Source organism: Sorex fumeus, unplaced genomic scaffold (genome assembly GCF_029834395.1).
Source record: "Sorex fumeus unplaced genomic scaffold, SorFum_2.1 ptg000078l, whole genome shotgun sequence".
NCBI lineage: Eukaryota > Metazoa > Chordata > Mammalia > Eulipotyphla > Soricidae > Sorex > Sorex fumeus.
Window position 1 is genome coordinate 8462703 of NW_026606135.1, and position 23940 is coordinate 8486642.

Here is a 23940-nt window from a genome sequence, read left to right on the forward strand (position 1 = left end):
ATACTAACATATTATAATTTAAAGAGCCATTTGACAAGCAAAGGGCTAACAGTGGGTCAGAAGAAAAAATAAGTAAATATTTATATTTTTTATTTGAGATTGAACTATTATTGCTAGATGCTATAAAGACTTCATCTCATTTAATCCTCATATTAAGTTGGTTTTATTACTCACATTGTGTGTATTATGAAAAGTGGGCTTAGAGAGGCTTGTTAGCTCTCCTGGGGTCATGTAAGAGATCTAATTAAGTCTCTCCTACCTAAAATCAAGCCTTTTCCAAATCACCAATCTGTCAACAGAATAGAACTTGACTTGCTATGGGCAGGAAAAATGCACAGCAGTGGTGATCATGTGACATAGACTGTGATAAACAGAGTATTCACAATACCCACAGGGTCTTACATGCCAGCTCTAGTTGATAAAAGCCCTCACAAAAGATCAATCTCAGCTCCACCAATGGCCTTCTCTTAAGCTTCCCAGGAAACCTGAAGCAGCTGGACAGATCCATTTAAAACCATCTTCTACCTCTTTTTTTTTTATTAGTGAAACACCATGAGGTACAGTTGTAGATTTACAATTTTTTGTGCTTGGGTTTCGATTATACAATGATCAGATACCCATCCCTCCACCAGTGCCCATTTTCATCTTCTACCTCTTGGGATAAAGAAAAATAGGCAGATGTTATCACCATTAAACTGGGTTAGGGGGCTCTCCTGATCAGAGTTGACTATCACTATCAGCTGTGGAGTGGGCTCCAGGTCTGTTAAATTCAATTTCTCCTTGGAAAGGGATACCTTGTTCTATTACTTGTAAAAATTAAGAATAAGTCAGGAGAATTTCTCTAGCCAGGGTTATAGCTCAAGTAGCACCCAGGAATATAGCACACTTACATGTGCGAGGCCCTGGGTTCAACATCACACTGAACCTGGAGCACCATCAGGTGTGAGCAACACAATTAACTACAAAAAAAAAAGCACCTTCCCAAAACAGGCAAATTTCTCTTTGATCACCTGTGGACACTGACATGTTCTGAGAGAGTTATTTTATGTAAGGGCTCCTTTTTCTTCAGAGGGGATGAAATCCAAGGACATGTTCCCATGTTCAAATTATGCTATTTATGTTAGAAGGACTGGGAGATTAACACTCTATAATTTTACCTTTGGTATGCATGTTACTCAGTTATCTTTCAGAAAGACAGTCATTCTCCAATGCTACAGCCTCAATTCTAAACTTTGTTAATGTCTTTGAAGAGAATTAATTATCTTTTCTGTTGATATTTCTAAAGCACTTTAATGTAGGTCTGGTTTTCACTCAGTCTTTAAAAGAATCTCCAGGGCAGTCATTTACAGATAACAGATTTCTCAGTAAGCTTTGTAACATTTGAAAGAAATTATGTTTGATGGACATTTATGCAATTAAGAAATATAATTACTCATTGATTAAAGTGTACTGTTGATAAAAACTTTCCTTTCAAAATGAAAGGTATGTCCTATAATTGATTTTTTTATTCATCCGAAGATAATATCATGACTAAATTGTAAATTATAAGAACATTTCTTTAAAGTATAGGTCAGTACTCCATGCAAAGAAGATTACAGATCATTTAAAATACCCAAGGGAAATTATTTCCTGTGTTTGACATAAATTTTCATTTCAAATATTCTTCATTTATTCTTAAATCAGCTTTAAATCACTGAGCACCTACTGTATGCCAATTTAAAGTGAAAAGAATTTTTTTAAATAACTCTCAAAATTAATTCCACATATCAAGTAGTAGTAAACTTAATAATATACCCCAATCTTATACACCGTGGCATCAAAGTTTGGGAAAATCAATTGACCTGATCATAGACACAAAACAGAGTTTTGTAACTGTAAAGTTACTAAGTACAGAGTTTTGTGACTGTAATAAAAAAATATAAGAGCCACAATCAGAATTTGAACCCAAGTCTTCAGCCCCCAGTGCTCACTACTGGTGCCTCCTTTGCCAAGAGCTGGGGGGGGCGGGGCGTGGTCATGAAGACAGAATCTTCATTTACTTACACACGTCTTCCTACTCTTGTACCTGTCCATAAGCCACTTTCCAGACCTACCAATTTATATTCTTTATTTAGACCTTGGGCAGCTTTATTTCTTTCATCCTTCTATGTCACTTTCAGGTAGGAATAGTTGAGACGCCAGCCTAAAATCTATGAATCCAATTATTTTTGTCTCTGCTCACAAATCTCATTTTCCACAAACCTCCTTCATTTTGTCTTTGTTCCTTTGGGACTTGTCCCTCATAATTAAAGTGGAATATCTCATAAGAAACTACTAGCTTTAGGAGATATGTATAAAAAACTGTGTCGCCTATTTCTTTTTGATCAAGACTCCTTGATTTCTTCCACTCATTCAACTTTTAAGTAAAATTCTGTAGGTATAGGTGTGGAAGCAAAATATCTGTCATGGAATTGAAAAAAATATATAGAAATTTCAATAACATTTCTTCAAATCCTGGTGAAGTGATCTATCTAGCTGAGTCATTTACTTGCTCACAACCTCTAAATTGATATCCTCATCAGAGGACTTCTTGGAGTTGTTTGGAGATCATATTTAAGTCGCAGACAAAACAGTCCTTCCACTTCCTGCCCTGTCTGGATAAAGTGTCTGGCTTAAGGGGAAGGAAAACAAGTTCTAAAAAATTTTGAGGGGTTCAGAACTAAGAGATTGAAAGCACATGCCTTGCCTGCATTAGGTCCTGAGTTTGATCCTGTGCAATACATGATTCCTGATCACCACAGTGTAGAAGCCTAGAAGTTCCCAAGCACCACTGAACTCAAGCAAAATCACTGCCCCTAGAATTGAACCATCAGGCCCGACTCGTTGAAAAACAAAAACAATAAACCATTTTGTGAGTGGGTCCACTGAGCACTGCAATAGAGGCTAAAAATGTTAAGAAAAATAATTTTAAAAATTAAAGTATATACCTTTTGGACAAAGGAAGTGGGGACCATGCCTTGCATGGAAGGGACACTGCATCTCTCACCCTAGAACCACTGAGGTTATCCATGATGACCCCCAGCACTGCAGAGTCAGAATAGCACCACATTACCAGACCACATATTGCTGGGAGTGGATATTGTGTCCTGAGTCATATGTCCTGAGTCATATGTCCTGAGTCATACCTGGGGGGCATCCTCACCCCAAATAAAATAATTTTTAAGTAACTAAATAAAGTATCTTGAAAAATCCAAAGTTTATAGAATTATCTTTAAATATAATTTCTGATCAGATTCTATCCTCAGGACCACATGGTTCCCCAGGTTCTGCTGGCAGAGTTCCCCAAATACTGATCTGGGAATAACCCCTCAGCACCACCAACTCTCACCTGTTAACCCACAGAACTGAGACTGGGGAGTGGGGTGCGTGACAGGGGTCATTAAGACAAGCAAACATTCTGGTGGTAAGTGTAGTCCTTGAAACTTGTATGTTATGGCATGAGACCACCATAAGCATTATTGTAAATCACATCACCTTTCGGATGCTCATCACTTTCAGCATCTGAAAGAGAAAAATGGAACAAAGAGACACACAGGAAGATGACAAGAAGAGTTATCAAATACGTAAGTTCCAACGTAGGCTCCTCCCTTCCATTCTTGGCTATGTGTTCTCAGAAAGATTATTGAGATAGCTCTAGGCCTTAGTGTCATCATCTGTATAACAGAGGTAAGTATAGTAGTAAGTATAGTACCAACCTCACAGGACCTGAAACTCTGTGAGATAGAAGAGCTAAGGTAAATTCAATCTTGTTGAGAACTGATGCTCTGTTTACTATGCCTTGCAGGATTTAGTGTCTACTCCCTTTCCCCGCTCAGTCAAATATGAACTGCCACATCTGCTTGTGTCTTAATATCTAGATCCATGGTCTTGAACTTCTGGTTTTGGTTCTGCAACAGCCTCACCATTTGGGATTAATGTATTATTAGCTGTAGACAACAGGACCTGTCATAGACTAGAAAGCATTTGTCATGGTAATTACTACTGCAGTATGAAACACAGAGAAAAACCTGATCCAAGTGATTTCCCATGATTCCACAGTAGGTAGCAACTACCAGGATTCCATCTGTTTCTCTTCAAACACTCCTGCTTCCTTAGCTAATGTCCTTTACCTCCCTCTCAAACATCTTCATATTCTTCCATCTCTGGAGGTTCAAGTCCCGTCATTGGAAATGTGTTGACACTTTTCTGCGCTTCTGTTATTTCATAAATCCAATATCCCCTCTTCTTATTACCATCAAAGTAGCAGATTTTGTCAAAACCCTGGGGGAGAAGGCTGCAGATTTTTTTAATTTCTCCTCTCTTTTTTCTCTTCTTTCTTTCTTTCTTCCTTTCTTTCATTCTTTCTTTCTCTCTCTCACACACACATTGACACACCTCTAATATTTTACATATTATGGTTACTCAATAAAAATGTGTTTCCTTCTCACTTGAATCTCAATCATAAGGGCAAAGTAATCCATTTTGTACGCTCATCTGATAGAAAAAATCTTCTACGAGCTGATCTTATTTGCAGTGCTAATGCTTTTACTTGATCACTTGGATTCTGAAAACCAGGACCATAAACTGACCCACAGACTTGTGGCATATCTGAGCATCTCGAGTTGTGTGGACCTACATAGAAGCCACCAAACACAGGGACACATTTCAATTCAATTCATTTAACTTAAGTTAAATATAATTCCTCACTAAACACATTTCCAGTGCCCAATAACCAGATAGGATAAGTGACTAACGCATAGAATAGCATAGCCATGGGCTGTTTCCAGTGTCAGTCCTATCTAGAAGGAGATGAGCATTCATAGAGCCCTTTTTGTCCTTCTGAAAACTCACTGTCAGATAAAGAGAATACTTTTTGAAACCATTGGAAATCCATGCTTAGGTAGAGACAGCAGTGGATGGCAATATGTAAGAAGGTAAAGGTAGCTGACTCTGGCCTTTCATCTAAATTCTCCAAGTCCTAGTTGACTTAGGGTAAGGTAAGTCTCCCCATGGAGAAAGAAGGCAGCAGAACAGAAAGAGATTAATTCTAACATAACTAATCTTTTCATTAACCAAACCACTTGGAAAAGGGATTCTGAGCTTATTTCTTGCCATTTAAACTGAAAGAGAAACTGAGAGTGATAATCAGTACATTTCAACAAGAAAAATTTCTGAAATTAACTATCAGCAAGGTAGATAAAGATATTGTTTTCTCACCCTGAAGTATCTGATTGTTGCTTGAATTCTTGTGTAGACAGTCTGAGAATTTGTTGTTAATACTTGCTGAGGTTTTCCTCATGTTGTGGATTGAGAGTTACTGGAGTGGGTAGCTAAGACAGTACCAAGAGGCACTGGCACCGTGAATCAGGCAGGTGGCAGAGGGTGGTTAGAGGAACTTGGTTATCCTTTAGCCGTTGTGAAGTTTTCAAAGCTGTGAAAATGCTGGTTCTCACAAATCTTATTTCCCTTCAGGGCCTCTTGTCTGTGGGCCTTCCTTTGTTGCTCTCGTTTGAAGTTTTAGCAGACAGAGATGACAAGAAGGATTTCACAGCCTTTTTTCACAGGGCAGTTTGTTTTGCTTTGGGGAACGCACTCAGTGGTGCTTCACTCAGAGGCTAGTCCCAGCTCTATGCTCAGGGCACCATGTCATGCTGGGAGCCACAACCACCAGCAGAATATGTGCACCAGTCCTTAAAGCATTCTCTCCTGCTGAAATGAAGGTTCTCATCATACTTCTATTCAGGGAATACCTTAATCTAAGGACAAAGGTGACCTCACAGACTACTTCAAAGTCAGGACAGCAATTGACCAAGTAGTCATGTGTCTGAGGAGAAGGGAGTTGGGGGATGCCAGGCAGAACCTGGAGGATTAAAAGTAGACCAGTAGCTCATTGGCACCTAAAACATTATATTATTTAAACTTTAGATTCCTGAAATCCTAGAAATTTGGGGCCATTCTTCTGAGATATATTTTAGACAATTGGTCAGAGATGTTTATATAAAAATGCCTCCAATGGCATTTACTTGTTAGCCAGAACATTTTCTAGCTCCTTGCAACACCAGCTACTCATAGAGTCATGCAAGTGAGGATTTCTGAAGCTCAAGCTTTATTTATTTTTAATTTTTACTAAAGATCCATGATTTACAAAGTTGCTGTTAGATGCATCTAAGGCATACAGTAATTCAACACAAATCCCTCCACCAGTGTCAACTTCCTTCCACCAGTGTTCCCAGGTTCCCTCCCCACCTCAACCCCCACTCCATTCCCCACTTGTTAACTTTTTTTAAATATAGGAGTACTGCTATATTCAGCCATTGATTATGCTGGTTGAATTGGGGATGAAGTCCACATTACTTTTTAAAAAAATTTTTTTAAATTGGCTGGAGCGATAGCACAGCGGTAGGGCATTTGCCTTGCACACAGCCAACATGGCCGACCTGAGTTCGATTCCTCCGCCCCTCTCGGAGAGCCCGGCAAGCTACTGAGAGTATCTCTCCCGCACGGCAGAGCCTGGCAAGCTCCCCGCGACGTATTCGATATGCCAGACACAGTAACAACAAAGTCTCCAATGGAGACGTTACTGGGCCCGCTCGAACAAATCGATGAACAACGGGAGGGCCTTTACCTTTACCTTTACCTTAAATTGGATATCCGTGAGATAGATCATTGCAAAGCTGTTCAAAATTGGGGTTCAGTCATACAATGATCCAATATTAATCCCTCCACCAGTGTACATTTCCCACCACCAATGTCCCCCATTTCCCTACCACCATCCCCAACCCCCCACCCCCCACTCCCAGCCTCCCTCTATGAGAGGCATTTTCCTTCTTGCTCTCTTTCTCCTTTTTCTTCTGTGCTTTATGGTTTGCAATTCAGGTGCTATTTGCTATTATGATATTTGTTCAGAGCATTTGGTATTTTTATCAGGACTGTAAGGCTGGAGTAGTTTTTTATTTGGGTGGCACCTTTGGGGTGTGGATGTGACTGCTGAGGCTTCTGGAAGTACAGTGAGGTGGGAGGACGTAGCCCATCCTGACCCCGAGAAAGCCTGGAGATTTCAGTCACCAAACCCACATGCCAGAATTCTCAACAGATTATATCTTGGTGAGGTCTGTCCTGAGATGGCGGAGTCAGGCCAAGGGTATGTGACAGGTGACAATTTTGGATTGTGGAAGCAATGGTTGCCAGAAGCTCTGTTTGGGTGGGTCACCAGGCTAACCCGTTCTCTCCAAATTTACCCCGGTCTGTTCATCCATCTATAGGACTGAGATTAACTGCGGCTTTTGATCTCTTTTGGGATTTATCTATGGGTCTCTGAAATAAGGCCAATAAATAAGCTTGTATAGCTCAGCTGGGGGTGGTTTGTGGGCATGGCTCCTACATACCTAACTTTTGGCCGTTTAAATTCTTGGTAAACTTGTCCCAAGTTGTTGGGGTCCAGCCAAAGGCACAGCAATAATTTGAGGGTATCAGGAAGCCTGAAGGCACCATAAAGTTGATGCACTGTACCTTATGCACTCGCCCTGCAGGTACAGGTTGACCTATTGGTAGCACCATACAACCCCCGCCCCCACTCCACCTGCCTGTCAACATGACAGGCACATTACAGTTCCAGTGGTTGCACTTTAGATCTTATGTTTTCAGGGTTGTTGAGTCTGTATTTTGGATATTTGGCTATACCCCTCACTCATATTACTGGTATAACTGAAATCCTGATGCCTGTTCACCCATTAGAAGCTCAAGTTTTATTAACCACTCGTCCCTCCCCCCAGGAAATCCCTTCTGACCATAGAGCACACAATAGGGGTGGGACTGTAGGGTGACCTTCCAGGTTTTCTTTTACTGTAGCACTGTAGCACTGTCCTCTCATTGTTCATCGATTTTGGTCGAGCGGGCACCAGTAACGTCTCCATTGTGAAACTTGTTACTGGTTTTGGTATTTTGAATATGCCACGGAGAGCTTTCCAGGCTCTGCTGTGTGGGCAGAACACTGTCAGAAGCTTGCCAGGCTCCCTGATAGGAACAGAGGAATTGAACCCCGGTGGGCCACATGCAAGGCAAACACCCTACCTGCTGTGCTATCACTCCAGCCCTTTTCTTTCACAAGTAGGCCAAATGAGCCCAGAAAGATGAAGTCATTTTGTCAGTGTCCTGGAGTTTTTAGCATTGTGAATGAAAACCATATCTCCTGTGTCAGCTGTGTTCTGCTCTCCATATTGTGTTGTCTGATAAGAGGTGGCATCATAAGAGTTAGAATCATCTAACTCTTTCATCAAGGCCAGAAATTTCAAAGCATTGACAATATACTTTGCATGGGGGAGTAGGGGGAGAAGTGGAGGCTTTTGAGATGCCTACTATGACATGGTATCCTGGATCCTAGTCAGGAGTAGCCCCTGAAAACCTCTGGGTGTGGCTCAAATAAAAGTGGGCGGGGCCCCTCAGTTTAGAGTCAGAAGATTTGAATTAAAATCTTTGATCTGCATCTTACCAGCAGTGAAGTTTTTTGTTTGTTGTTTTTGGCAAACCACATGGAATCTATGAGACTTAGTGTCCTTGTCTAATAGGAGCCTCTGGAGTGTTGTCTGCATTAAGTAGGAACAATGTACGGACCATCTATTTTGAAAGTAAGTATTTGAGAAGTACTGACTGCTTCTTTATCTCTAATGACTTCCCCAAGTTTGTGACATTTTAGGGAGAAGCAGGGTTTTGGAGCAAGGACATATAAAAATTAATGAAAAAAACTAAAATTTCTTACTATTTTTTTTAGTCTAATTGAAAAAGAACTGAACATCCTTGTATCCTTTTTTTGCAATTCAAACAACTTGGGTGTCAGTTTATCAGAGTAAGAAAATGGCTCCAGAATTAAGTGTATCCATTTAAGAAAGCAAAGTTTAGAAGTGATATACAATTAATATATTCTCCCTTCTACTTATGATAGCCTCATGGCTAGTTTAATGCATTTGAAAAATAGAAAATCCAAGCATGTATTTAAAATGTGGGGTATTTCCCACCTTAGATTATGACAAAGGAGATTTCGTTCTGTCACATACACATTCAAGCAGAAAGCTATTTTGCTTTTTCCATTTATTTTCATTACTTTTTTTCTATATTTGTTCTTTGACATTGTTTGTATTGAAGCCAGAGCTTGCCTTCTTTTCACTTTATCTCTCCATGGCAACAGATAGATTGCAATGCCACACACAAAAATGCAGAATTACAACCTCCCTGCCAGATCAAGCAGAAAGAACTGTATACAGTGTAACCAGTAATGGAAACTCAGGATAGTTAATGAATAAGCCAAATCTTTTTCAGATAGAATATAAATCACTATTCCTTTTTGTATCTTCTCTTTTCTTCCAGAGAAAGATTCCCAGTAGGCAGTCAATAAATATTTGTTGAATGAACAACTGAGTCTGCCAAGCATTGGCCAGTCATCTGATTAATAATATATTTTAGAGATTGTCTTATAATTATTGCAGTTGTTGGATACTTTGCATCTATCGTTCTGTTTTACACTGTACTGAAGCATTGCATTGCCTAGAATATATTTCACAACCCCCAAAAGGTAAAATCACTTCACCACTATCTCATAGTTTTTAATCTTAGAAATGAGAACCAGGTCTTCTGCTTCTCAGCCTGTGTACTAGCCTCCACACCACAAGTTTATGTACACGAATGAGTTTATTGCATCTTCACCATAATCCTGTAAAGTGGTCATTATCAGCCTGTTTTGAAGATAGAGAAACTGAAACTCACAGAGTTTAAGGGAGATACACGTAGGTAGAAAAGAAAGAAAGAAAACTGAGATATATTTCTTCAAAGTCTAATGAAAAATTTTGGGTTCTAAACTTCTCTGATGGTATGCTAACCCAGAATTTTGCTGGGAGATTCACTATCACTGTCACTGTCCTCCTGTTGTTCATTGATTTGCTCGAGCGGGCCCAGTAACGTCTCCATTGTGAAACTCGTTGTTACTGTGTTTGGCATATCGAATACGTCACGAGTAGCTTGCCAGGCTTTGTCGTGGGAGCGAGATACTCTCAGTAGCTTGCCAGGCTCTCCAAGAGGGATGGAGGAATCGAACTCGGGTCAGCCATGTTGGCTGCCTGCAGGGCAAATGCCCTACCCGCTATGCTATCGCTCCAGCCCAGCTGGAAGATTAGTATCAATTATATCACTGTATTTTCCAGGAACCACTGCTCCCAGCTCTATTTTTAAAAGGGTGCCTCTAATGCATTCCTGTGCTTTCTCAGATGTTTCTGATAATGACTCTGAATTACAACCCCAGTATTGAAGAATTCACCTGAAAATTGCTACAGAACCTCTCCATAATGTTTTCTATAATCCTTCAAGTATTGTTTCCAAGTTCTTTGTGGAAGAGATGCTCTTTGATCATTCCTTTTCCCCGGGAGTTCTTCAGAGGTGTTAGTATGACTATATGTTCTGGGTCATGGATGAAATCCTTTTTGTTTTTATTTGGATTGTTTAAACTTCTGAGGTTCTGTTTTCTTTTTTAGTAAAATGTAAATAAACAATACACTATAAATCTCTTGGTATTAAGTTCTCAACAAATATTACCTTCTTTTTTTCACCATAATACAGAAAATATGAAACTAATTTATCCTTAAGTAATTTCTTATTCTTCTTAAGTGTCACCACAATAAAAGGCTTGACCTCACCACAGGTTCTAACTTGAATCTAACTTGAATCCCTTCTTCATGTTAGCCTCTATTACTCAGACATTTTGTTTCCATGATAATCACAATCACAAATAATCCTGTTATTCGTCGATTGCCTCGAGCAGGCCCGAGTAACGTCTCCTTCATCCTAGCCCTGAGATTATATTCAAGGCTCTTTAGGAGAATGAGACCCACCATTGTTACTGGTATTTGGCATATTGGGTACGTCACGGAGAGTTTGCCAGACTCTGCCACGTGGGCAGGCTACATTCGGTAGCCTGCCAGTTTGTCCAAAGTAGGAATGAGATAATGAGATGTCATAATAAGAACCCTCGTGGCTTTGTCCCTCTGCCAGTACCTTCATGTGTGCGGAGAGTGGTCTCAGCATGGTGGTGGCTGGTCCTGGAGGTCTTCGGCTGCCGGAGCCCTGGTCGGGGCTGGGAGGAAAGCTCAACCCGTTCCCCTCCAAGGGGCCCAGAGAGGACAGCCAGGCGTGGGAGCAGGAGACTGCACTGTTCTCTTCTGGGAGCTGGTTTTTATAGTCTCTGAGTCTTGGCCGCTGATGGGATTACATGGCGCCAGGGGGCCAGTTGGTGGGTGTCACCCCCGCCTACTGGAATTTGGAGGATCTGGGTGGAGGATGCTTGGCCCCAATCCGAGTAGGCTTGGAGATCTCGGCCCCGGAACCCGCGTGGCTTTGTCCCTCTGCCATTACTTTCATTTATGCGGAGAGTGGTCTCAGCATGGTGGTGGCTGGTCCTGGAGGCCTTCGGCTGCCGGAGCCCTGGTCGGTGCGGGGAGGAAAGCTCAACCCGCTCCCCTCCAAGGGGCCTGGAGAGGACAACCAGGCGCGGGGGCAGGAGACTGCCATGATAATATTCAGGTACAATCTGTATGTTACTTATTATATTTTCTATTCCTGGGTTAAGCTACTCCTGGGCTTATTCAAGGATAAGAAACAAAATCTTGTTTTCTTCACCAGCACAGTGACTGGCACAGAAAATAAATCCTTGTCAAATGGATTTTTTTAAATGAATGAATAAAAGAGAAAATACTTCTGTGTCTCCACCAGCTCCCTATCAGAACCAAGAGAGTACACCCATGCTTTTAGGCCACCAGGCTCAGAACTTAGGTGCCATGTTTGATCAGCCTTCAATATTTAACCCAGAGTCTCATTGATTTTTTTCCCTCTGCAATCTTGTTCAGCCCTGATCTTTCTTTTCAGTCCTGTAGCCTCTATCAAGTCTAGACACTTTTATGTCACCCTTACATTATTGCAATAGCCTCTTGGACACTTTAAGATCTCCGCTGAAAAGAGATATAGAAACTAGAGAAATTGCGAAGCAAGAAAATAATGGCATTTCCACATTGTCTGTGTAGATGAGTAAAATGTCAATTCAAAAGACCTAATAGTTAATGCAGTATGCATTGATGTTCATTTACAATTATGCACACCTAAGCCTGTGTAAAATTGTGATAAAGCAATGTTATTTCAATAAAAAGGAATAAAAATAATTCATTGAAATTGGAAGTTAGTTGTAATATTATAAAATTAAATTTTTCTTATAGAAATTTAAAAAGGTATTTTAAATAAGAAATAAAACTCCTATGCACCAATTTTCCTGAAAAAGAATTTTGCAGCTTCTTGTTTAGAAATTTGATACCACCATATGTATTTTCAGGATATATTCCAAATTCCTTTACTGTCTACAAATTAGCCAATTTTTCCTAAGACCAGACAAGCTAGAAAATGTATAGAATCTAGCAAAGGGCATGCTCATTTCTGCCTCTAGCCTTCCCCTGTGTCCTTCTCCTGACTGAAACTTCCTCTCCACTCCTTTCTCAATAAATCCCTAGTTTGGAGTTTACTTCTATGAGTAAACTTGATTCTCTCTTATCTCTATTACTAACTAGTTTAGGATTATGAATATGCCTTTTAAATTTTTACTTTGTAGGCAGTTAGCCTAGAAATTTAATGAATGCTTACATAGAAATGCTGTTCCAAGATACTGGTTGTCCTGTGCTTCATAGAGCCCTAATTCTTTCAAGATTCCTTTTGCTTATTTCCCATGATACTTCTTTTATTGCTCTTTTTAATGTAGGTTTCTGCTTTTGCACAGTAAGCTAAGAAATTTTAATTTATTTATTTGGTTTTTTATAGTGGACTATTTCTTTCTTTTTTTCTTTTACAAAGTTATTCATAAATTGGATTTCAGTCATATATTCCAACGCCTGTCCCTTCACCAGTGCACGTTTCTTACCATCAAAGTCCCCAGTTACCACCCCATCCTCATCCCCCACCTGTCTCTAAAGCAGGCACTTTTCTTCTCTTTCTCTCTTCACTCTTGGTGAGCAGGTAAGCCAAAGCTCTTGTCTTCCAGGACCTGATACTTGCCAGGAAAACTTAAGTCAATGCAATAGCCTGCTATTAAAGGCTAACATGATTGGTGGACCACACTTGCTATGGAGGAGTGAGAAAGAAAAGAACAGTAGGAGTTAAGGATTAAAAGTCATGATCAGCATCAAATTACTAACTCAAAAAGATACATTCACACCTATGTTCATTGCAGGATTATTATAAAGGGCAAGAAAAAATATATGAAATCTTGCCTCTTGCTAAAGTATGAATATAACTAAAAGATGTTGTATTAAACAAAATTAGAAATAGAACTACCAATAACAGATGATATCACTTATATGTGATTATAAAGAAGTAAGCAAAGAAATAGAAAATAAGCAGCAATCCCTTGAACCCAGACTAAGAACTGAGGGACTCCGTTCTGTTTTATTAAGTTGGGACTCAGGGAGTGATCAGAGGGTCAGATGGGCTGTGATGAGGTATATTTTCACTTTGGTGGGGGGCATAGAGTGATGACATTATAGCCCCAAATAATAGAAACTTTTAAATGCTTGAAAACTATTGTTACCTTAATAAAAAATTAATTAAGAGGGACATGATCTCAATTTTAATATTTTACTAATGGCCAGAACATAGAGGAAGGAAGAACCTAGTTGTAGGTGGAGGGGAAAGTTTAGCAGAGCTGATGATTATTTGCAAGTGTGTGAATTACTATTCTATGCAAGAAGGAATAGTAGACATCTTTCATATGTCCTCTGAAATCCCTAGATAACTATAACAAACTTTAAAAACTCAATTCTATACTGAGTAGGCTATTTCTAACCACTGGATTTCTCACAAGGGAGTAGATTCCCTAGAGACTTGGACCCTTGTCACGGAAAGTGTCCAAGAGAACCCATCTGTCAGAGATGTACTAGAAGGACTTTAATAATAGTCACAACACTGACTTTAGTGATTTCTAAATGCTCTTTAACCTTTTATAATCTTTGATTATAGAGATTACAGAAAACAGAACTCACCAAGTAAGATGACTCATACAAGACATCAACATGTCCAAAACCTAGTGCAGTGATTGTATTACTCACTTACTGGATCATGGGCATGTTAAACCTTTATTTTTCCTGAAACAGAAAACTCTATGGATTTTCCAAAGAGAATAATAAGAGAGATGAACTAGGAACATGGTGGAGAGAAGAGAGAGAGAAAGTAGTTTCAGGAATAGTGGAAATTAGAGTCACAATAGAAATCAGAGGAAGAGACATCTTAAAAGGAGACATGAATCAAACAGTCCCACCTCTTCAGCACAAAAAAACATGGCAAAGATTATAGTTCTTGGAGATATGTGTATATATGTATATGTACATATTTGGGTATTTGTGTGTGTACACACAGGAAATGAGAATTTAAACTAGAAATACATTTACTAATTACAGTTTATCAAGTAGAAAATCTAGGTTAAAATAAGCTACATACACATTTGAACGGTGTTATTAATCATTGCATTATATTTTCATAATAAGAGCTAACATTTATCAAATGTTTCTCAGGGGCATGCACTATCCCAAGTACTCTCCCCATTTTCAAATGGGGTCAATGAATATCAAAAGCTTAAGACCTTATTGTTTTTTGTTTTCAGGGTTTTTTTTTTTTGTAGTTGTTGGTTGATATACTATGGTTTAGACCATGTTAATGCAAGAATAATATTTTCTTTCACACTGAGAGAAGAAATAACTTTGCTAAAAAATCCTCTGTGCTAAGTTTTACAAAGAAACAGACTACTCTTTAGCATCTCCATTTCTGGCAGATAGGGAATGAGTAAATTCCTAGAAAACTGATGGTCACTTGTCTCCTTACTTTCCCAATATATCTATCAAAACCGGTCCTCTGCATCCTTACTAGGTATCTTTGCACTCCATTTCTTTCTTTCTAGTGCCAGATTCCTTTCCCATCTCCAATCTCAAGGCAAAAACTTCAAGATGACCTTCCTAGAAACTTAGCACTGTTAAAATTTGGGGGATAAGTACAGATAAATAAAGGGAAATGCAGCATGACTAAATCTCTTTATAGCCTATTATTATCATCTTTTTAGAAAAACCATGTTCACTATGACTTATTAAATATATTAACATTTATCTCTTGACTCAAATAGAAAAAGAGACATCAGCAAGGAATTTTATAGGGCATTAAGATGTTCATACTACAACTTTCCCGGAGAGTAAATTGTTTTCTAGATAAATAGCAATATCTGTCAAGATTTGTAATATTACCAATACTTTAGACTAACAAATTAATATTTTAGATACATAAACTAAAGAAGTATCTGTAACATATACAGAAAAATTGATTATCAAAATATTTATCACAACATACCTGAAGAATAAAATTTGTGACAGAGACTGGTTAATTGCCAGAGTAGGACCCATAGTTTTCCCTTGTATTAGATGCCTACCTTTAGTACAACCAGCTTTGACCAAAAGTGCTCAGAGATGATCAGAGTCACATGGTAATAGTTATGCCCATCCAGGGATAATGGATAGAAAAAATGTGCTTTTCATTCACTATTTTAATGATGCATTGAAATAGTTAGAATAAAATAATATAGAAGAAAGCAGGATATAACTCTACATAAATTGGATCATATTTTTAAAACACAAAACCACTAATGCCAAGTTGTATCTATCAATCTAAAATCTAATTCACATTAGCATGCTGTTTATATTGATAACTTAAGTAACAGAATTTGTTCTTCTATTTCCTTAATTAAGGTTATAAATAAAATGGTACATGCATAAGGTTTTTGATATGTTAAAAGTTTTATGGTTAAAAAAGTTTATGGTGTAATGAATGTTATAATCTTTCAGTACTGTTTTACCCAACCTGCAGAACTGCCACAAACACATGTATACACTTCTGCCCATGAACAGTGCACGCGTGCGTATGCACACACACAAATACACACACACACACACACACACACACACACCTTAGTGTCAAACATGGGTATGATCTTGTGATTTGTTTCCTTCTTCATATTTTTAATGTTTTTAAACTCTTCTTTAATAATTCATTTTTTCATTTTGATTTTTGGGTTATACTCATGGTGCTCAGGGATTGCCGTTCAATCTGTTCTCAGGGATTACTCCTGACAGTTCTTGGGGAACCAAATGTGATTGAACCTAGCATTGAACCTGGGTTGACCATTAATAAATCAAGTGCCCTACTAGCTGCACGATCTATTTCTCTGACCCAAACACATATGTTTTTAATAATACATGTTAAATGCTAGTTTTCAATAATTGGTATAGACAATAGCAGAATATGACTGTAGGAAACCAGGGTACACCACCCCAAAATATAATATACTGCCTTGTCATATTGGTTTTGAGCTGTATACACTTGGAAAACCACAAATGGAGGGGTAGTCTTACTCTGCATTCCCTTTACCTGAACAATGAGAGATACTCCAAAAGGTACTAAATTGTTATAGATCCCCTCCCCAGGCAGAGATTCCATCTATCAAGGAAGATGGACTCATCACAAAAGAGAATATTCGAAATCTAAATCATACCCATACAATCTTTGTCACAAACTATCACACTTCCTATTTATTTTTCTAAGGATTTAGTCATATTTTCTTAAAACCTTATGAGTCCTATGTTTCCATTTTCTCTTTTCTATTAAACTGGTATTTAAGCCTGAATTCAAAATCACCTTGGGGAATTATAACTTTATCCACAAATGTATTCCATATATAGATAAGGTATACATGTTAATAAACTTGGTCTGTTTTTCTCTTACTAATCTGATTTTTATTATAGGGATATCAACTAAGAAATCAGAGGGATGTAGGGTAAACTATTTTTTTCTCTATTGCCACTGTCTTTCACATACTCAAAAATGAATATTGACCATACCCATCACCATTTCTGAGCCATCTTCATCCTGTGACTATTCTGAGCATGAGCTGGAGAAGAACAAAGTCACATTAGTTCACCTAGAAATGTGCTAATATCTTCTATTTTCTTCTCCAGATTTGGTTATTGGTTTCTGCCCTTTCCACCTTTAGGCGTGATGGTGCTAAAAGGCTGTATAAGTTTAGAGGCAATTTAGTATTGCTGTCTTGAGTTCTGAGTTTCTCCATTAGCTCAGACTACCTCTACTTTTCAACATCTTTACGAAGATTTTGGCTCAGATCTAGGTGGGTAGGAAGTAGAAGCATGGTGAGGGAGTAATCTTAGCCATATGTGCTGGAACATGATATGAAAATGCTATGGCATTCAAGTATAAGAAATGTCACATATGCTTATTTGTTTCCAATTAAGCTAAACCCGACTTCAAGCCTATACATACAGAAGTTAGAGGTATTATAAAAGATTGATCACAACTCATTTAATAGGATCATGTAAGAACCTTGGTGCTCATGATACTCCTGGAATAGGAAGACACAATTCTGAACCAAATTCCAAGTAGCTTCTACTATTACCATCGGTTTCTCTAGAATAACTGTATCTGGTGCTGATTCTCCAATTTTCTCTAGCACTGATCTCTTCTCTAGATGGGCTGCCTTCGTGTCTCTTACAAGTAACAATCAAAAGTTTTAACATAGAACCTGGGGTATCTATTGATGTTTAAAAAAAAACACCAGTTCAAAACAACTAAGGTTTATGATAACTAATGATTTCTGGGGTGGAGGTTGTGAACTGGACGGTTATCCTGGTCTTGCCCAGACATCAGGTTGAATGACTAGGTATCTCTTTCCCATGTCGTCTTTCAAGTATTTTCATAGCTTGTTTGCCTCAGGATTCTCAGATAATGAGAAGAGAAGTTAAACATTCTCATGGGACCTAAAGATTTTTATAGGGGCTAAGATGATAACACAGGTTGGCAAGTCCCTAACCCTGGTTCTATCTTAGCACCACATGGTCCCCAGGCCACACAAAGAGTATTTGCTAGTGGTTCCTTACACCGCAGAACCTAAAGCAACATCTCTGGCTAAACAATGTCACATCCTCAGCTTCCCATATCAGACACCAGCTGTGTTGGGCTGAGGGTGACCCCAGAACTCTTAAACACTGCCCATCTGCCACTAAATTTTTACATTGTTATTTCTACCACATTCTTTTGATCGAGTCAACTAAGAGTCAACTACGAATTTGAAGAAGAAAGAGTCTCTACTACTAATAGGAGAGTGGAAGCCACATTGCAAAAGGATGTATACTATGGGAGGAATTGTGCCCTTATTGAAAATATCTATAAGAAGAAAATAAGTATCTTAAAGTTTCATAAGAAACCTTTATACAAAGAAAACAGTATTATTAGCTTCTCAGATTTTTCTTCCAATTTATAATTTTATCGTAAACCATATCATACTTTTGAGTGTACATACATATAATGTGTAGTGATAAAAATTAACTAAAGCAGTTTAAGAACAATAACATTCCCTGTGCCTTAGATATCCCATAACATTCTTTAACAATAAGTTCCCATTTCTTTTTCCCTCTACAGGGGTAACCACTACTCTATATTTCATACTATTTCCTTGTGCTCAGTATAGTCTTACTACAGGAGTTTCTCTGCTTAACCTAAAAAAAGCTGAGTTTAACCTAATTTTTTCTTTTCTAAAAAATGTTTTATCATTGTTATTGAGGCACTAGGGTTTACAATACTGTTAATTGTATTTTGGTGATGGTGGGAGTGGGATGGGGGTTGGGGGTGGGGGGTGCTGGGACCATTCCTAGCAATGTTTAGCTCTTAATCCTGGATCTATACTCAGGGATTACTGCTGGGGGATATTCATGGGACCATATGGAATGCTGGGGATCAAACCCATGTCAGCCACATGCAAAGCAAGTGCCCTAAACACTCTGATTTCCAGTCAACAATATTTTTCACACATACATCATCCATGCACCACACACGTTACTAGAATGTTCACTGCCCTCCATTAGTGACCTAAGGACCCTTCCTAGAGTTTTGCCGATTTGTTGATCAAATTATGCTGACTTGATTTCATTGATTTTGAGACTTCAACCATGTTTTATGGATTCATGTCTGATATTGAGGTCTTTAATCCACTTTGATCTGACTTATGTGCCTAGCATTAGACAGAGGTCAGAGTTCATTTTTTTACAAGTAGCTATCCAGTTTTCCCAGCACCACTTGTTGAAGAGGCTTTCCTTGTTCCACTTCACATTTCTTGATCCTTTGTCAAAGATTAAGTGGCCATATATTTAGGGATCTCTGACAGAATATTCAACTCTGTTCCATTGGTTTTGCATGTCTGTTTCTAGCCCAATACCATGCTGTTTTAATAACTACTGCTTTGTAGTAGAATTTGAAGTTGGGGAAGATGATACCATCCATCTTCTTTTTCCCAAGTATTGCTTTAGCTGTTCGTGGCGGTTTATTGTTCCATATGAATTTCAGGAGTGTTCTATTTCTTTGGAAAATGGCATGCGTATCCTATAGGAACCGCATTAAATTTGTATAGAGCTTTGAGAAGTAGTGGTATTTTAATAATGTTAATCCTCTCTACCCATGAGCAGGGATGTTTTTCCATTTCCTGGTGTCCTCTTTTATTTCTTGAAGTATTGTTTTGTAATTTTCCTTGTATAGGTCCTTCACCTCTTTGGTTATGCAACTACATCTAACTAAGAAGCTTCTGCACTTCAAAAGAAACAGTGACCAAAAAACAGAAAGAGCCCATAGAATGGGAAAGAATATTTACTCAATACCCATCCAATAAGGGATTAATATCCAGGTTATACAAGACACTAGTAGAATTGTACAAGAAAAAAACCCTCTAACCTCATCAAAAAACGGGATGCTCTTCACTGTTGGTTGAAATGCCAAATGGTCCAGCCTTTCTGGAAAACAATATGGACAGTCCTTCAAAAACTAGAAACTGAGCTTCTATATGACCCTGCAAGGTTTGGAGAGATGAAGTCATGAAAGTTGCCTATAAATGGATACACATGGAGAGTATCATGCTAAGTGAAATGAGTCAGAAAGAGAAGGACAGACATAGAAGGACTCGTTTATGGAATAACATAACATAAGGCTGACACCCAAGGACAGAAGATACAAAGTCCAGGAGGATTGTCCCATACCTGGAAGCCTGCCTCATGAGCAAAGGGGAGAAGGCAGATGGAACAGAGAAGGCATCACTAAGAAAATAAATGATGGCTGGAGGAATCATTCGGGATGGGGGATGTGTGCCAAAAGTAGATAAAGGACCAAACATGATTACCTCTCAGTGTCTGTATTGCAAGCCATAATGCCCGAAAGTAGAGAGAGTACGGAGAATATTGTCTGCCATGGAGGCAGGGAGAGGGTGGGGAAGGGGGGTATACAGGGGAGATTGGTGATAAGGAATATGCACTAGTGGAGGGATGGGTGTTTGATCATTGTGTGATTGTAACCCAAACATGAAAACTTGTAACTTTCTCATGGTGATTCAATAAAATTTTTTTAAAAAACATGTTTTATGTGTATCATTGTAGTTTGCTCATTTTCACTGCTAAAGTATTTTTATACTACATGGATATACCTTGATTTGTTTATGCAAGAAGACTTTCTCTGGGGCATCTACTCAGTTCTAGAATTTCTGAATCTTGAATACACAATGTTCAGCTTTACTATAATGCTTTGGTTAGTGTAGTGATTTTGACAATGTTAATTTTTCTGATTTATGAACATGGAATATTTTTCCATTTCCTGATGTCTTCTTTCAATAGCAATTTATCCCATGTATCATTGAACATCCTTTGTTAGTTGATTCATAGTTATTTGATGTCTGTTGGACACGATTTTAAATAGAGTTGGCCGCCGAACCAAAAATAATAATAATTAAAAAGAAGAAGGTCCTTTCTGGGATCCAGAAAGATAAATCAATGGCTGAACATGTGCTTTGGATTGGATTTTCTAGCACTGCACAGTCCCTGTTTATTCATGGGGGAAAAAAGCAACATATATAGATCTAAATTTTATTGTGCCCAGCACTAGTGAGTAAAAACCTGGTGCACAGAGCTGGGAAAAGCCCCTGTGAACTGCCCAGTGTGATCCAAAAACCAGATGCATTGTTATTTTGGGACTACATCTGGTGGTGTTCAAGCTTACTTCTAGCTCTGCACTCTGATATCACTCGTGGAGGGGCTCAAAGTACCATGTTAGGTGCTGGGGATTGAACCTGGGTCAGCCACAAGCAAGGCCAGAGCCCGACTAGCTCTACTGTTGCTTTTATTCTACATCTCAGAAAATTTTAAAAAGGAATATCCTTGATGAAGTAGTAAAAATTGTTAATTGTATTAAAAGTTTCACTTGAGAAAATGTGGTAAAACTAGAACTACATGCACCACGTCTTCAGCATTGTAAATGAGAAAGTTATCTTTAGCAAAAAGGCCTTACATAATAAAATTTAGACCTATATGCGTTGCATTTTTTTCATGAAGCACCAGTTTTAGTTGAAAACATGCCTGACAGACTATAGCTATAGTGTTTGGCAACTATTTCCTCGAAAATGAATAAAGTAGGTCTGTCACTTCAAAGACATAAAACTGACAGCCTTTGTTGCCATAGATAAAATTTGAGTGTTCAAGAAAAGTTTAGCATTTTGGAAATACATGCTTAGCTATGAACTGACAGCTTCAATGCCTAAAGAATTTTCTGATGAGATTCATGATGATATTACAAATATATATGTTATATTATAGAATGAAAACAACGTTTAAAAAATCTACAGAACTTAATCAGCAATTTCCAGTTGAAAAATTTGTTGTTACACAAATTATGCAAGGTTTTTATTTTAAAAAAAATTCAAAGTGTAATGTAAACCAGTGGATTGTAATCTAACAGAATAAAGAAAGATAATATGGTTTCGGACTTCACACTGAAAATACCACTAAAATACCACTACTTGGCCATGGCAGAGCCTGGCAAGCTACCCGTGGTGTATTCGATATGCCAAACACAGTAACAATTGTCACAGTGGAGACATTACTGGGCCCGCTAGAGCAAATCGATGAACAACAGGACAGTGACAGTGACTGTGACCACTACTTGGTGAGTTTTAGTGTAATATCGAAGTATACTCCTAAGTATTTACAGAGATTGTGTAAACATATTTCTATTCCAATTATATGTCCATATGATGCCAGCTATCATCTCCTTCAGTCAGAATAACATCACAACAGCTTGAAAACAGAATAAATATAATCATCCACCCTTTCTAGTAAATCATACATTAAAGATATTTGAAAAAACAGTTCTATTCTCACATTGTATAATTTAGAAAAACATCTTATTAGAATTGTTTTATGTTGGCATGTGATAGGTTTATTGTAATTTTAAACAACTGATAAATAACTTTTTGGAGACTTCAATAAATTTTAGCTTTTTTGTCCTGGGACCAAAAAGTTTATGATCCACTAACTTAGAAAAACTCACTCATAAATCTTCTTTGATCATAACTTATTGACAGGAGGCAACATCTTTAAATTTTAAGTTCAATATTTTAAAAAATATAAATCAAATTATTTTCTTATCTTTGTTATCTTAGATCTGTGTCTACATAAAAGTTCTTGGTGATAGTATAATAGTGGTTTTGGTACCTCACATAGAATGATTGAAGAACATCTTGTATTTCTCTTCTTAGGAGAACACAATTACTTGAAAATCTGAAGGGTCTTTCTTCCCAGATCCTTTATAAATATGTAGCAAAAGAATTGCCCTCTGTACTTACTATCCTGAAAAGCATCTTCTTTAGCTTGATATAATATCTCTCTCAAAGAAAATTATTCCTTTGACTATTTCTCTCAATATTATAAAATATTAACATTATAATTGCCGATAGTTTGAATGACTGCTTCTAGTGTTTGCCTGCAGTTTGCCTATTGTATTGCCTATAGTGTTTACAGTTACATTACAACAATTATAATGTTGCCTATAATAATATCACTGTCACTGTCCTTCCGTTGTTCATTGATATTTGCTTGAGTGGACCCAGTAACTTCTCCATTTTTTTTAGACTTGTTTTTACTGTGTTTGGCATATTGAATACGTCACGAGTAGCTTGCCACGCTTTGCCACGCGGGCGAGATACTCTCTTGCCGGGCTCTCCGAGAGGGGCAGAGGAATCGAACCCCGCTCTGCCGGGCTGACTGTGCGCAAGGCAAGCGTCCTACCGCTGTGCTATCGCTCAAGCCCATAGTAATACAGACGACATTATAATTGCCTATAATATTGAAAGACTGCTGATAGTCAAAACTGACTTCATACGTGCTTTTCTCTACATACCCCATTGAGGACTCTTGGGAAAATTTTTATGCATGATTCTACCTTACAGAACAGTTTCCATAACAGTATATTCTTTGATCAATATACCTTGATCTTGCAGCTCACCTTGACCAATTTCAAATGGGTCCTAGTACAAGCAGTGATAGCTCATGGTCAAATTGCATTCCCTGTTCTATGTGTCCCTTAAATTTTGGGCTAATTTCTGATGTGAATTTGATCTGACAGAAGTTACATGCTCCCCTGTGTATGTCATTTATGGAATGTTTCCCTTCTACCATGAAATCCTTTAACTCTTACGATTTCATTTACTGCTCTAGTGAACAACCTATGATTTTTCCACAACATCTAATTTGTGAAATTGGTGACACTCATTTTTTATGAAGGTATATTTAGTCTTTTTTAAAAGTATGAACTACAAGTATTTATTTCAATCTAGCAATTTAGTGATTTCCTTTTAAATTAAATCTCTTAATGGGTTTTCCCCTTACTTTTCCACTCCCTCTATATTTGGAATTCAATCATGTTGTCACTGTTATGTAACAGTTCACCCACAGTTACTCTCTGTAGCTATTTCTGATCAGGAAAAAATAC